Here is an 8,980-nt window from a genome sequence, read left to right as displayed (position 1 = left end):
GTACAAAGTTTCCCGGCCTTTTCGGAATAAAATTTCCTCAGGGCACCACTACCAAAAATAGTTTTCAGAAAGACAGAAAACGGCTAAAAACAAGCACTGCACTCTTAGGGTATGTTCACACAGCGTTTTTTTGTAAGGCAAAAATTATCTGCCTCGAAATTCCTTCAGGAATTTGTTCTGGTGCTGTATTTATGTACTGAGCTTTTTACCAGCAATTTGTAGTTTTAGCTCACGCTTTTATTTTGACAAGTACCATAGGTGAAAGAAACACCCCATTATTTGTATGCAATTTTTCCCAAGTATGGCAATACCCCATATGGGGTTGTAAACTGCTGCTTGTGAACACGGCAAGGCTCTGGGGGGAAGGAACGCCATTTGGCTTTTTGAGCGCAGATTTTGCTGGAATGCTTTTCTGACGCCATGTCATATTTGCAAAGCCCCTGATGTACCAGTACAGTGGAAACCCCCCAAAGTGACCCCATTTAGGAAACCGCACTCTTTAAGGAATTCTTCTAGGGGTGTAGTGAGCATTTTGAACCCACAGGTGTTTTAGCAAATTTTTTAACATTAAGCTGTAAAAAATAATATTTATTCTCAGCTAAGATTTTATATTTTCATATGGACTATTAGAGGTAAAACACCCGACATTTCTAAATCATCCCCCATACTGTATGTGGTCATAAACTGCTGTTTGGACACATGGCAGGGTTCTGAAGGGAAAGAGCGCCATTTGGCTTTCAGAGCGCAGATTTGGATGAATTGGTTCCTGGGCGTATTGTCGCATTTGCAAAGCCCCTGAGGTACTAGTACAGTGAAAACCCCCCTAGATGTGATCCCATTTAGGAAAAACACACCTCAAGTAATGCATCTATAGAGGTGTTGAGATTTTTGACACCACAGGTGTTTTGCAGAAATGATAACACAAGAGATTTTGCAGAGTGAATATAGCAATCTTTCAATAGATTTGCCATTTCCATGTCTAATATTTTGTGCTACTGTGAAATTACAGATCTCTAATTATTATGTTGTGTATTCTGATTTTAAAAACACTCTAAATGTGGCCCTAATCTTTTTCCTTGATATACCATAGGGCTCAGGAGTGAAAGAGCACAATGCACAATTGAGGCCTAATTTGGTCATTTGCATAGCATTGGCCCACAATTACAAAGACTCTGAGGTGAAATTATAAAAGAAAACCTAAAGAAGCCACCCCTTTTAAAAAAAAACCTCCACCCTCAAGGCATTAATATAGAGGTGTAATGAATATTCTAATATGTGTATATATTTCAATTTTTCACTGATATGCCATTTCAGTTCCAAACAGGGTGTGTCCAGCTTGTGCCACTGGAGTCACACACCACATAAATACTTAAGCTGGTTCTCCCGAGTACAGTAATAACCCCTATGTGGTCATAAACTGCTGTTTGGGCACACTGCCTGGCTCGGAAGGAATGCCATTTGGCTTTTGCAGCGCAGATTTTTCTTGGAAGCAGTTTTGTATGGGGTTTTACTGGTTTTTCAATTTATAATGTGGGGCCATATGTAAGCTGGGTGGAGTACATCAGGCCAAATAAGATGGTATAAGAATGAGGTGAATAAATAATAAAACTAATAATCCAAAGATGTGTGGTACGGTTTGAAATAATCCTTTATGTACAGGTCAGTTTCTTCGGGACAGGTGTTGCACTAAGTGTTATTATTTTTTTATTTTTTTTTTAATCATTGACATTTTTATTGAGCTTTTTCAACACATTACATAGGAAAAATACCTCCAAACTTCAGCACCCAAGGTTCTCAACATGAGAAGTCCTACAAAGGAGTGCACAAAACAACATAACAGAAAATCAACTAAACAGAAAACAAAACAAAAAAAAACAAACATTCATATACATACTGTGACTCTGTTCAGACATATTCATGACTTACGGTATTTATAATATTTTGAGCTTTTCCATAAATCCCACGCCGCCACCATAGTATGAGGTGTGTTAAAGTAATAGAGGAAGGACGTTTCATGTCTACAATCTATGTTAACTCTTCTAATTACCTCTAATAAGGATGGAAGGACGGAAGACTTCCACAATTATCCTATTGACATTCTTGCAGCTATGAGAATATTTTGAGAAATCAGTCGGACTTGGTGAGGTATATCTTCCAACCCCATGTCCAAAACGGCCAATTCTGGGGACCCTGAGATAAGTATACCTGAGATCTCAGAGATCAGTTGAAACACTTCTTTCCATAGAGAGCTAATAGAAGGACAGGTCCACCACATATGTAATGTGGAGCCTTTGTTTCCGCACCCTCTCCAACACATATTAGAGCTGCCCCCTCCAAAGGGGGAGAATCTGGAAGGCGTTAAGTACCACCTAAGATGTATTTTTTTTAACTAACTCCATATGATTTATGCATCTAGAATACTTGGAGATCCAATTAGCAGCTTTAATCCATTGTTCTGAGGAGAATGAAGTACCCAACTCTCCTTCCTATTTTAGCATATAAGGGTCTTTTGAATCCCGCCCTCTATGAAGCAGTAAATCATAACTAAATGTGAGGCCTTTCGGAAAACCCTGCCATTGAAATATAAACTTATGAAATGTAGAGAGTTGGGGCGGTTGGGTGGGAAGTTTCAAGCCCTGCAAGAAATGCCGAATTTGGAGATATTGAAAGAACTTCTTATGAGATATGTGAAATGAATCGGCTAAATCTGCAAATGTTCTGAAAACCCTGTTGTCATAGAAGTCAGAAAGAACCTCCACCCCAGCTGATTCCCATTCTAATATTGGAGTGGCAGGAACAAAGTCTTGAATAGAAATCACTGGCATACTTTGTAAGGAGACATGCACCCAATTTTGTTTACACACTACCTGTGACCAAACCTGTATGGAGTCTTTCATAGATTGTATGGGGAGAGGAGGAACTGGACCTCCCATATATGCTATTATCATCAGGGTTTTGAGAGAATGATGAGGAACAAGCACTTCTTCAATTTGAGCCCATAGGTGCTTAGGAGAAGCATGCCACATCTCTCGCAGCTGGTCCATTATCGCTGCCACATTATAGGAAGCAATGTCAGGATCTCCCAAACCTCCATCCCCATTCCTTCAATACAGCAGTGACTTTGCAACTCTTGCACGTTTGTGATTCCAGATAAATTTAAGCAAAACATTTTGGAATTGTGAAGTGAATGAGACAGGTATAAGGAATGGAATGGTTCTACATAAGTATAAGATCTTAGGCAGTAAGAACATCTTAACCAAATTTATCCTGGCTATCCACGATAATTGGAACTTATTTAACCTTTCACATTCTTCCTTTATATTCAACAAAAGAGCACAATAATTTTTAGAGATTATTTGGGAAGGACATGAAAATAACTTTATACCTAAATATGGAATGCCTGTTTCTGCCCATGCAAACTGAAATTTTGATAGATCTGCCCTCAGGGGATCCAAAATGTTAATTGGTAACATTACCGACTTGGATATGTTTAGTTTATAATATGAAACTCTGGAATATTGGGAGATAACCTTTAGTACTGCAGTCAGGGACTTCAAGGGGGAAGTACAAGTCATAACCACGTCATCGGCGTATAGGCCTATTTTGTGCTCCATGGCACCTACTTTAATCCCTGAGATCTCCTGAGTAGTACGGATCAATTCTGCGAAAGGTTCCATGCAAAGAGTAAAGATCAGCGGAGACAATGGACATCCCTGACGAGTACCATTAGTTATCTGAAATGTACTTGACATAAACCCGGAATTCAAAACCCTTGCTGAAGGGGAGGTATACAAAGAGAGAATTGCTGTTTTTATAAAAGATCCAAATCCAAATTTTTCCAGGACTGCATCCATGAAACCCCAATGTACCCTATCGAATGCTTTTTCAGCATCCAGGGAAAGAAAAATTGTTGCATCCTTAGATTGAGAAGCTACTTGAATTAAATCTAAAAACCGACGAGTTCCATCTCTAGCTTGTCTTCCTTTAATGAACCCAACTTGATCTAAAGCTATCAATGAAGGTAGACAGTCATTTAGTCTAGAAGCTAGCAATTTAGAAAATAATTTAATGTCGCTGTTTAATAAAGATATGGGTCGAAAGTTGGCTGGGGAATCTGGAGTTTTTCCCGGCTTGGGAAGCGTAACAATAATGGCCTGCAACATTTCTGAGGGAGGACCTTGAGGAGACACTATTCCATTGAAAGTATCTACCATGTATGGAATTAAAGTTTCCGTAAACGTTTTAAAATATTAATTAGGGAGGCCATCTGGTCCGGGGGATATATTTTGTTTGGAACCTAAAATTATCTTCTTTAATTCTTCCCCTCGTATGGGAGCATTCAATTGGGATAGTTGTACTTCAGACAATTGGGGCATCTGTACTTTGCCCAGAAAAGCTTGTATAGATTCCTGAGATATAGGAGGGAGGGAAGCATCTTCCCTAAGATTATACAGTGCTCTATAATATTCAGCAAACTCATCCGTTATCTGTTGGGGATCATAAATTCTCTGCCCTCTGACTGAGTTTAAATAATGTATTTTGGTTTTTGCTGTGTGTTGTTTAACTCTGCGGGCTAACATTTTGCTAGGCCGGTCCCCCTGAACATAAAAATTCCACTTAAGTTTCTTCAGGTTTTTCTCATATGCATAAAGATATAAGGAACGTAGTTTATCCCTGAGATCTCTAATTTCTTGTTTCAAAACGACTGAAGGAGACACCTTCATGCTATTTTCCCGTTTATGAATATCAGAAAGAAGAGCGTCTATTTGTTTGGTCCTTTTTCCGCTTTGCTCTTGCTGCTGCTTGTATGAATAGGCCTCGGACAAACGCTTTATGGGTACACCACAAAAGTTCAGGAGAAGAAGCCGTAGGGGAATTAATTAAGAAAAATTCTGATAAGGCATTTCCTATTGAAGTCTGCAAAGATTTATTGTTCAATAAGTAGGTATTAAGTCTCCACGGAAAACGTGGGGATCTGTTATATTTATCCGCAAGAATAAGATCTATTGACGCATGGTCTGACCACGAAATCACCCCAATATTGGACTGTACAACATTTAGTAAGATCTCCCTATCCACCAGAAAGAAATCTATCCTGGAGTAAGTATTATGCGGGGAAGAGAAAAATGTAAAATCTTTTTCTGAGGCGTGTTGATATCTCCAAATATCATGTAAATTTTCCTCAGAAATCAGGTTCTTAAGATCCCCACCGAGTCTTCGCGGACCCAGAGTACGGTCCATATTTGAGTCTGGAACCTCATTAAAATCGCCCACTAAAATCAGACTCCCTCTTTGCATTTGTTTAGCTTTAGTGATTACTTTTTTAATAAACTGAATCTGTCTTCTATTTGGTGCATATAGGGAGACGATCGTATAAGTCACATTATCTATGACACATACCAATATTATATATCTTCCCAAAGGATCTATATAGGTTTCTAACTGTTGATATGTAACCGAATCTTTAATTGCAATGATAACCCCTGCTTTTTTTTACATTTGTGGAAGAATGAATTATATGAGGAAATTGTTTGTGTTTGACTAAATGAGTATCTTTGGATGCGAGGTGGGTTTCCTGTACACATAGTACATCACATTTAGAGACATAAATTGAACCCCCATTTCCAATAGGCGGCATTACAAGGCATAGAAACAGAATAGATGCAAATTTCACACAACCCCTGGTCCGATGAATATAAAGAGCCATGTTAAGTAATATTAGCTGAATGTCAGGAAAAGAAAACAACAAAAACAAAATCAAAAAGACAATAACTTCAAACAAGAACAAATTCCCTCTTTCAGGGAAATAGAAAAGGAGGCAACAGTCCAGCCATTCCATTGGCATTGGAAGCAAAGAGCCGGACATCTCAAGTTCCAAAGAGAAGCACTGAAAAAGTTATCAAACCTGAGTGTATTGTCCAGCGATATCAGTCCCCGATTTTCTGTGTGGACTTTCTTTGTTTTTCGGACCAAAGTGGCGTAATAATTTCCGGACGTCTCTCCTGTTGGCGAGGAGGGCTCGACGGAGGTGGAAGCAATCCCCATGAGCGTAATAGAACCGTAGTAGCTTCTGGGGTCACGCAGATATGTTGAGATCCATTTTTGGTTATTATGAGTTTTACAGGAAAGCCCCATTTGTAGAGGATGCCATTTTCTCTTAATATCTTAGTAGATTGAATGTATTCTTTGCGTCGTAGCATAGTTGCAGCAGATAGATCTGGGTAAATTGCTATGTCTTTGAATCTGTCAGGTAGGTCCGGGGAAGACTTGAGAGACTTCAGGAATTCGTCTTTAACATGGAAGAAGTGTATCCGAGCAATAGTGTCTCTAGGTAAATGAGGTGCAATAAATCGTGGTTTAGGAATCCTATGAATCCTGTCAATCGTTAGATCCAGAGTAGATTTTTGAGGTAGCATAAGCGCCATTAAGTCCGTAAGATATTGACACAACTGGTCAGGCGTGATGGATTCCGGAACACCCCTAATCCGTATGTTATTCCTCCTTGACCTATCCTCCAAATCCAGAACCTTATTTGAGAGACGTCCCACTTCTTCTTCTAAGGTGGAGTTAGCGTCAATGAGCGAGTTGTGAGATTTTGCAAAGACTTCCATTTTATGCTCAATATGTTCTGTACGTGATGCAATAGATAGAATATCTGCTTTTAATTCTCCTATGACTTGTCTCATATCTGATTGTAGAGAGTCTCGTAGTGAATTTAGTCATTTTTTTATTACATCCTCTGTAACTGGCATCACATCTAGATGATCACCTATGTCTTGATCTATCGAGTCAGCTCTGGACGAGGGAGTAGGAGAGGCGGGAGGGATTGAAATTTGTCTATTAACTTCCCTTTGCTGCGACGAGGAGTTAGAAAAAAATTCTGTTAACTTTGCCGGTTTTGTTTTTGTATTTCTCTTTGACGTGCCACCCATCTTGTTGCCAGATGTTTAGAAGAAATGTGTATGTCCCTTTAAGATCACGTCCTGAGTACTTTGTCACAAGCCTCTGATATCCCTTTTTTTTTTTCCTCTTTTGCTCTCTTTCCTCTCCTTTCCCCTTAGACTATTTTTGGGTAGGTAGAAAATACTATAGATGTCCTGCAGATATGCTCCAGTGAGAATAAAGAAGGGGTGAGTATGTATCCGAGGCTAGTATAATTAATTGCTGCGTGGATGTGTGTAAAATGGCGGCGGGTCCCTTTTCAGAACGTGCTGGATTGATCCAGGGAGACCTCAGCAAGGGTGAATTCCCAGCAGAGGCTAAGTAAATATGTGCTGCGTTGGTTTATCTAAAATGGCGGCGGGTCCCTTCTTGTCTCCACTTTCACAACGTAAATGAGATCGGGCTGTAATGGGACACAGTCTGCTGTGTGAGGAAACTTCTTTGTCTGAGCTCTTAATTGTGGCAGTGTGTTTGTTTGTTTCCCCTGCTCTCACCTTCTCATCAGCCGTCGCACAGCTCCGACCTGCAGGGCCCGCGCTTCCGCTCAGCTTCAACTGCTACACAGGAGGCAAAGTGCACCCAAGGCCGCGACACTCCGGACAACTCTGCCCTCTGTAGGATCTCTTCCGATTTTGGACAGTTTATCCTCTGAGTATTCCGGAGAGGCTGGGGACCGAAATCAACTGAACCAAATAGGTTTTTTGGTTTATTTATGCCGTTTAAAGCTTATATCCGGCAGGAGCTGTGCAGTTATGCGTCCTCTGCCATCCGTGTCCAGGTCACGCCCCAGTGTTATTTATTTTTATCCTCCTTTTGGAACACACTCTACACCGTGTTCCAAATTATTATGCACATTGGATTTAAGTGTCATAAACATTTAATTATTAGCTTTTCAATTAAACTCATGGATGGTATTGTGTCTTAGGGCTCTTTGGATCATTGTAATCAATCTCAGACACCTGTGATAATTAGTTTGCCAGGTGTGCCCAATCAAAGGAAAACTACTTAAGAAGGACGTTCCACATTATTAAGCAGGCCACAGGTTTCAAGCAATACGGGAAAGAAAAAGGATCTCTCTGCTGCCGAAAAGCATACCTTGGACAAGGTATGAAAATTTTGGATATTTCAAGAAAACTTAAGCGTGATCATCGTACTGTGAAAAGATTTGTGGCTGATTCAGCGCACAGACGGGTTCGTTCAGATAAAGGCATAATGAGGACGGTTTCTGCCAGACAAATTAATAGGATTATGAGAGCATCTGCTAAAATGCCATTGCAAAGCAGCAAACAGCTATTTGAAGCCGCTGGTGCCTCTGGAGTCCCGCGAACCTCAAGGTGTAGGATCCTCCAGAGGTTTGCAAGTGTGCATAAAGCTATTATTCGGCCACCCCTAAACAATGCTCACAAGCAGAAACTGTTGCAGTGTCCCAACAAGGCTGCGACGTCGGCAAGGAGGTGGCAGAGTCATGTTTTGGGCTGGAATCATGGGGAGATAGCTGGTAGGCCCCTTTAGGGTCCCTGACGGTGTGAAAATGACCTCTGCAAAGTACGTAGAGTTTATGACTGACCGCTTTCTTCTGTGGTACAAAAAGAAGAACCGTGCCTTTCGTAGTAAAATTATCTTCATGCATGACAATGCACCATCTCATGCTGCAAAGAATACCTCTGTGTCATTGGCTGCTATGGGCATAAAAGGAGAGAAACTCATGGTGTGGCCCCCATGTTCCCCTGACCTCAAACCTATTGAGAACCTTTGGAGCATCCTCAAGCAAAATATCTATGAGGGTGAGAGGCAGTTCACATCAAGACAGAAGCTCTGGGAGGCTATTCTGACATCCTGCAAAGATATTCAAGCAGAAACTGTCCAAATACTCACAAATTCAATGGATGCAAGAATTGTAAAGGTGATATCAAAGAAGGGGTCCTATGTTAACATGTAACTTGGCCTGTTAAGTTTTTTTTTATTGAAAGAGCTTTTGATTTCTGTAAATATGACCTCCTGATGCTGCAAATTCAACAAATTACCATTTTAGTTCTCT

The sequence above is a fragment of the Rhinoderma darwinii genome, chromosome 7 (assembly GCF_050947455.1).
Source record: "Rhinoderma darwinii isolate aRhiDar2 chromosome 7, aRhiDar2.hap1, whole genome shotgun sequence".
NCBI lineage: Eukaryota > Metazoa > Chordata > Amphibia > Anura > Rhinodermatidae > Rhinoderma > Rhinoderma darwinii.
Note: the sequence above shows the minus strand (reverse complement) of the source record.